This window comes from Lepisma saccharinum, chromosome 1 (genome assembly GCF_977018435.1).
Source record: "Lepisma saccharinum chromosome 1, izLepSacc3.1, whole genome shotgun sequence".
In the NCBI taxonomy this organism is placed as follows: Eukaryota; Metazoa; Arthropoda; class Insecta; order Zygentoma; family Lepismatidae; genus Lepisma; species Lepisma saccharinum.
Genome location: NC_139229.1, coordinates 43,944,532 through 43,952,534, shown reverse-complemented (window position 1 = coordinate 43,952,534; position 8,003 = coordinate 43,944,532). Strand labels below are relative to the sequence as shown.

Sequence of the window (8,003 nt, the reverse complement as noted above, 5' to 3'; positions counted from 1 at the left end):
TGTCATCATTGTTTCAAAGGTAACAGATCCTGTTGCGGTAGCATGACAGAAAATTTAATGCAGGTAAGACAGTGACAGTGAAAAATCAACCCAAACCTGGGACTCACTATAGCTAAGTTGGTAGAACAGTGACAAATTTTCTACTTCTTGTCAAGCCTACATTTTATGGCTGAAATTTTAACATAGCACTATAAAGCAAAGGAATACATCTGTATCGACTAATCTCTACTGACTACTGAAAGTTCTAATTAGAAATCCATTAAAACAGTGGATGACAATATTTATTGTGAGGTATCGTGTCTACCATAGAACAGGAAACTAGTTGAGCATTGTTTACATATTTCTATCCTCAGGTTTCCTGTAAGGGAAATCGATGTATTCAAATATATCTTTCTCTGAGTGGATTGGAAGTGGTTCGCCAGGAACCCCTGTTTTTCCTAAAGGTCGTAGAGTGTATTCGTTCAACTTAAATCCTTTGTCCTTCGCATGTTCTCTCATGGTCTGGTTGAAAAGGCCACTTCCAGTAAAATGAAGCACTCCACAGTAATACTGATCGTGCGGGAAGAGCGTGATATCCAGGCGTCGGTATACGGATACCTTTGAGTTTCTGGCTCTACCCAAGTTACATACGCCCATGAATCTCGTGTAACCATGAGCAAGAGTGTCTGTGATCAGCTTGGCATCCTCTAGTGCTTTTACAACCTTGTCTAGAAGGTTGCCATGGTTCTTCGAATACTTCGATGTGTAGCTTGGGTGAGTTAGAAGAGTGTCAATGTCACCACTCTCTTCAGCCTTACGTCTGTAACTTCCACAAATTGTCATTTTGTATTCTGAATCGAGTTCACTTATTTCATCTTCCATAATATCTTCAATTTTTTCAATTTCACTCCTTGGGATTTTCTTCTGGAAATCTTCGAAATATTTTAAGCCAATTTGCTGATGATGGTTTAGTTTGTCATTGTGTTTGCGTAGATCTTTGATCGTTCTTATGCCTTGCTCAACCAATTCCCTTGCTTTGGCTGGCCCTACACCACTCACATGGCAGAGAAGATTAATTGCAACACTCTTTTCATCATTACGAAATTTCTCCAACTTTTTAATCTTCCCCGTCTTGAGAAATTCATCAATCTTGTCTGCTGTTCTCTCGCCAATGCCCTTCAACTTCCTGGCCTCTTTGCCTGATCTAATGCGTGTAGGTTGTGCTGCCAAAATGCTGGCAGCTCTACGGTAGACATTGTATTTGAATGTGTTACGACTCACGTTCTTTTCAAATTCTCCAAGCTCCAACAACTCAGCGCAAATGTCCTCATTGGGATTATCCTCTCTTCTTTTGCCCATGATTTCAGTCTTTTTGTCTTCGATGCATGACCTTCTACTCAAGAAGTAATAGATTCCAAGTTGTCTCAACAATTACATTTTATGCTCTTATGGAAAGAATGCTTAATTAGCCTTATAATTAGTGAATGCCGAAAGTAGCAATTCCATTTCCAATAGTTTTTTGTTCTACTTTTGGATTATTATTTTCCTTGGCAAACAAACGCTTCTGGTGTCCATTATAAGTAATTTAGTAAATTCAGAGTATTACCTAGTTACAGTCATTAACACACTGCAATGTCATTGTTATTTAGGTGTTAATTTCATTCAAATTCTATTCATCATTGTAGTGCCTTGTGTGCAAGTTGGTGCAGACCCTATTTATTGCATGTTGGTAGATCAAGCATTGAAAGTGAGCTGTTCTACCTCAGAAGCTAAATATAAAAATCCTAGTTAAAATTAATTCGAGGTAAGGGTTAAGCACAATTTTTCAGAAACCATTATATTGCTAATAACTTGAGCCCGGACCATTACGTGCTGCATCTACAGAAAAAGTAATGTTGGGCACTCTAAATCATCCCCTTGCACCTAAACATGAATTTTGTACCTATTCTGCCCCTAAAACATGGTTGCAGTGAGTGAATTAAAGTAAAAATATATAATTATATCAATGTGACATTCTTTAAATCGAGGGAATTTTTGGAAGGAACCAAATTGAAGGAATTTGTGCTCTACCCCTCTTTACGGAAAAAACTCGAGGTGTAACGTGAAGCAATTTTTCTTTCATGTATGTATACAAAACCTACAAATCATAAATATTCGAAAGTTGAATTTACAGTTAAAGTTCCACGTGTCTCGGAGCTGTCATAGGCGTGCGCAAGAGTGAGGGCTTGGTGGCAACGGCGGGTTATTTCTTATGTAATTGGATGTATTAGTGACATAGTGGTGGTGTTTAAAACTCTTGTACAGATTGAATGAAGACTAAACGTTGTAGGATAGAATATTTTTATAAGATTGCACAATTTAATTCTAATTTTTGACCAACAGCGTTTCATATGCTATACAATATTTGTATATTGTACAATGTGCATTCAATTCGCAACCTTGAGTGTAGTGAAAGTTGTAACGATCCTGCGAGATCGCCACAAGTTGATGAATTTGTTCTTTTTATTGTCATGTTGAGAATAGCATTGTGTAATCTTATCTGTTCTGTTATCGCTTCTGCATAGGATTTCACTGCTATGCTTGGTAGAGAACGAAGTTCTACCATATCTCACTAGGGAGCGTTATTGTTCTAATAATTCATTGTTAACCTGTGTAGATGGCACTCAATGTTAAGCAGCGCTCTCGTAGTTCACGAGTATCCACTAGAGGCGCTGGCGCTGCACTCAAAATTGTATACGTATAAGCAGCATGCAGCCCCGGCCAGGGTGTAGCGTCAAATCATCGCCGACAAAACATCGCCAACAAAACATCGACGGTACAAAACATCGACGGTACAAAACATCGACAGCACAAAACATCGACATCAAAAACATCGACGGCAAAAACATCGACACCAAAAACATCGACGGTAAAAACATCGACATCAAAAACATCGACGGCAAAAACATCGACATGAAAAACATCGACGGTAAAAACATCGACAGCAAAAACATCGACGGTAAAAACATCGACGGCAAAAACATCGACGGCAAAAACATCGACGGTAAAAACATCGACGGTAAAAACATCGACATCAAAAACATCGACGGCAAAAACATCGACGGCAAAAACATCGACGGTAAAAAACATCGACGGTAAAAAACATCGACGGCAAAAACATCGACGGTAAAAACATCGACGGTAAAAACATCGACGGTAAAAACATCGACATCAAAAACATCGACATCAAAAACATCGACGGTAAAAACATCGACGGCAAAAACATCGACGGCAAAAACATCGACGGCAAAAACATCGACGGTAAAAACATCGACACCGAAAACATCGACACCAAAAACATCGACGGTAAAAACATCGACATCAAAAACATCGACGGCAAAAACATCGACGGTAAAAACATCGACGGTAAAAACATCGACGGCCAAAACATCGACGCCAAAAACATCGACATCAAAAACATCGACGGCAAAAACATCGACATGAAAAACATCGACGGTAAAAACATCGACACCAAAGACATCGACGGGAAAATCAGTTTTTTACAAAGTTTTCCACACTAATGAATTCAGATCTAATCCCGAATATTTTGAGATTGGCTACCCTAAATTATAAAGTGTTTCAGTGAAACGAACAATGTGTAATGAGCGAACTCAAGTTTCCAGCATATAGTGCTACCGTGCTACCAATGTATAATGGTCATTGTTGTAAGAACGGTCCGCGAGGCCGAGACACGCCCTCTCAATAAAGACGTTATTATTATTATTATTATTATTATTATTGATAAAATTACAAACAATGAGGTTGCGCAGTGAACGTGATTGTTTAGTTTCTGGTAACCATTTTGACTTCTCGCCGGCAGCGTTTGTGGTCGGGGGAAAGGGAAAGGAAGGCTCCTCCGTGCGAAAGTTGAAAAGACCACCGACTATTGTTATTCCTTGTTTATTAGACGCAGGAGACCGTAGTAATTTCTTTTAGTATATGCACTGGTACACACCGTGTGCAAGTAATACAACTGCCCCCTTGCAATATTGCCTTGCCCCCTTCCTCTCCAGACATTTTCCCCGGGTGTCGCACGACGAAGCGCCTTCACTGTGTATCAGTACTGCTGTTGTATTTGATTCAAGGGGTCCGAGGTTCGATCCCCGGTGGAGGAAAGTTGCACAGTGGTATGGATTCTTTAAACTATAGGTTCAGTTCCGATTAACCCTTCGTGGGTCACACGAGAATAATTAGCTTGTTGATCGCTCACGGTGCCAGAGACCGGGCTCTTAATATACAGTGATGGACAAAAGTAATCATACAGTGGAACTGAAAGGACGAAAGGACGAATTGCAGCAGCTAGGAAAACAATAAGGAAGTCAAAACTATTAATGCTGTACCATGTATGCACCAAACAGTATATTGACAACAAAATTAAATATCAGATGCTGCTTGTAGAAAATACAATACATTCTCAATACCTGCTTCTTTGGCTGGACAAAAGTATTCATACACCAACATAAAAGTTCACTTTGAAGAAAAGAAAGAAACAAATACCATGTCGTCAGAATTTAGTATGCATTCCTCTGTTATGGAGAACAGCTGTCAGTCTCTTTTGCATGGAATGAACAAGAGGCGTGGTTATTTCAGATGTAATATTGTGCCACTCATGCAAAATGACCTCTTTCAGTCTATTCTTGCTTGTTATGTCATGTTTTCGGAGTCTGGTTTCCAAATGGCTCCAAAGACGTTCAATGGGGTTAAGGTCGGGGGACTGAGGTGGAGTTTTGAGTGTGTAGGGAGTATTATATAACAACCAAAGGTTGACAATCTCAGCTGTATGTTTAGGGTCGTTGTCCAGCTGGAAGTAAAAATCATTCTCAAGACCCAAATGATTGATACTCTGCTGCAAATTATTCTTCAGAATATCCAAATAGATATTGGATATGGTGGCGCGGTGGCTCAGTCGGTAACGCGTCTGACTACCATGCTAAAGGTCCCGGGTTCGATCCCCGGCCGGTTCAAATCCGGGAACTTTTCTAACGGTGGAAGCGGCCCCGGCGCCCACCCAGCGTCGAAGAACATGGGTACCTGGGGGAAACCCTGGGGTGTAAAGGCGGTCAGGGGCGTGATGCTGATCACATCACCCCCACTCACGACCGGATCAAGAAAGTGTGGGGTGTTACCCTCACACCCCCTATACGCCTTCATGGCGTGGTGGTATGCACAGGGGAACACTTTACCTTTTTATCCAAATAGGCAAATCTATCCATAATTCCCTCAATAAAGACGAGTTCTCCAACACCTGAGGCTGACATACAGGCCCAGACCATAACGCCACCACCTCCATGTTTAACTGTAGCCAAGAGATTTCGAGGCTCAAGCTCAGTATATATTGTGTGTGTATATATATATATATATATATATATATATATATATATATATATGTGCGCGCGCGTGTGTGTGTGTGTGTGTGTGTAGTTGTTTTCAATCTGAACCTGAGATTGAAACCCCCATAATCTCCGCCACTAGTTAAATGTGAAAGAACATTTCTCTACTTTCCAGCAAATGGGATTGGTAACTGGAGGTTGAGTGCTGTATTTATTCCCTGAAATGTAACAGTTATTTAACAAAATAGTCCTGGATATTATTTTTAAGGGATGGAACAACTTTTTGATTCTCGATTAGTGCCCCCCCCCCCCACACACTTTTTGCCGCTTTTGCCCCCGCATTATGCTAAACCGTATGTACGAAGAGAAAGTAAATTGTTCTTGCCCCCCCCCACCCAAAGTTTTGTAACCCAATCGCCTCCACTGCATTTAACTGTTAATGAATAACACAAAGCTTATAAAGTTCGTTAAAGGCAATTTTGTACGTTTCAGCTTTCCGTAGTTCATAAATTCGGAACTTTCTGAATTGAAACGGCCAAATCCAATTAACAATTAGTAAAGCCTTCCCTTAATTTAGAAATTAATAAATCATAATTTTAATATTCTCTTCACATGTAGAGGGCCTCCCCCTGGCGCAGTGGTAGCGTCATTGCCTTGTAATCAAGGGGTCCCGGGTTCGATACCCGGTGGAGGCACAAGTGGTTCGGATCCCACTTTAAACTGTAGGTCCAGTCCCGATTAGCCTTACTGTGCATAAAGTGGACTTAAAACACCAACTCAAACCAACTCTTCACATGTAGCTCTTCTGCTTTCACATGGTGGAATCGAAATGGGCTACTATGACAGTGCACAAATTCTTTTCTAACCTCAGAAATGAGGTTAATATAAATCCAACCAACTAAATACTGCAATACGGTGCAAAAAAAACACGCTTGGGGAATGTAGGCATACTAAGACTCCGAAGAGCATTAACTTGCCCAAGCGTGCTGACTCTTGCACAAATTGCAGTATTTTATAGTGCAATTCGAGGCACTTAATGAAATGTACCCCCACCAGGGATCGAACACGGGTACACTTGGTTACAAGGTAGCAGTCTTATTGCCAGACTACCTGGGTGTAAGAGCACATCTGCCGGCATTTAAACCCACAACTGTACGCTGACCTTGACATTGGACACGTCCGTGCTTCAGTATCCAGACAGCTGTTGTCCAGTTTGCACATGTTTGTGAAGTGTTAAATTGTTAACAAGTGCTTTAGATTGTTTTGTTTTATTTTATGTATTGCCAGTTCTTTCTGCAGTCTAATAATGCCACGCTATCCGTACAATTTTAAACAACGAATTTTTATATACGACTCTTATGTCATTACGAATTCTTGTAGGGAAGTCAGAAGGCGTTTTGCAGCAGAATTCCCACATGTTCCTGTTTCACACAGAGACAGTGATCTGTTACTTGTGAACACATTTAGGAAAATAGGGTCTGCTGTTGTTAAGGTAAAACGGCATGTGCTTACTGAGGATAAACTAGACGACGTTGGAACATGATTGAAACATTATGACGGTATCAGGTTGACTACCATCATAATGTGAATAATAAAATTATTTTTATTAGTTGAAATCTACGATTTATGCTCAAATTTGGTAGTTCATATTTGTAGAAAAATAATTTGCATCACTTTGGCTTTGATATAATTGAAGTACGTATGTAAATTGCACGTATTTAAAAATGTTTTATATCTCAGCGATGTAATTTGGGTTAGTGAATTAGCACGAAAATTGCCAATTTATGCATAATCACAAATATGTTTGGTTTCAATGGCTTTTATTTGCTCTTTCATTAATATATGGGCGCAAACATGTATTTAAAATGTATTATTAGCATGTACCAAGCATTTAAAATTAATTTTGGTTGATTTTCGACAAAAACTTACGATTTGCTAAAAAGGAGCGCTTTGAAAAGTAATCCTAAACTTGGAAGTAATCCTACACTTGTGAAACATATCCAACTCAGATAAAGGGAAAAATCTAAGTCGCGCATAAATAACCTTTTTCCCACCAAAATTGTAAAGCTTAAAATAACTGAAAAAGGTAAAAAGAAAATACATAAACATGTAATAGAATATTGTAATATCTATTTTATTGTATCTAAATTATTTTACAAGCGTTTTTATGCATGATATTTGTACAATTCAAAAATTCTCATTTGAAAAATATTCGCGAGTTTGTATTCTGTGCTGAAAGTTGTAACAGTGTGAGTTTGGAGACACTGCTTCATCTAAAAGATCATCTTGGACTGACGAGAAGTAACAAAAATGTTTCGGAAAGTGAAATTTGAAGAATTTGATTAAAAAGGAAGATCCGTTGATATTTTAAAAGCATATCAGCGCAGATAAGTATTATGTTTACTTTTAAAAGTTGAAACTTCATCGCTAAAGGCGTAAAAGGTCCAAAGGACATAAATTTGGTGACCGGCTGGAATCACATAAAATGGCAGCCATCTTCGTTTTATAAAGAATCTACGAATGAATATTATACATGCATGTAGATACTTTAAATGAAAGGCCTATTTCGTAAATGTACAAAAAGTGCTTAATTGGGATGTGGAAAGTGAATTGAACATATTATTTACATAATTCATCTTGGTTTTCGCCGATTGA

The 8,003-nt window shown here is 39.1% G+C and overlaps 1 pseudogene; it reads right to left on the bottom strand.

Annotated features, from left to right (window-relative positions):
- Nucleotides 1-294: 294 nt before the first annotated feature.
- Nucleotides 295-1,546, bottom strand: LOC145991460 (DNA polymerase beta pseudogene; annotated as a pseudogene).
- Nucleotides 1,547-8,003: the final 6,457 nt, after the last annotated feature.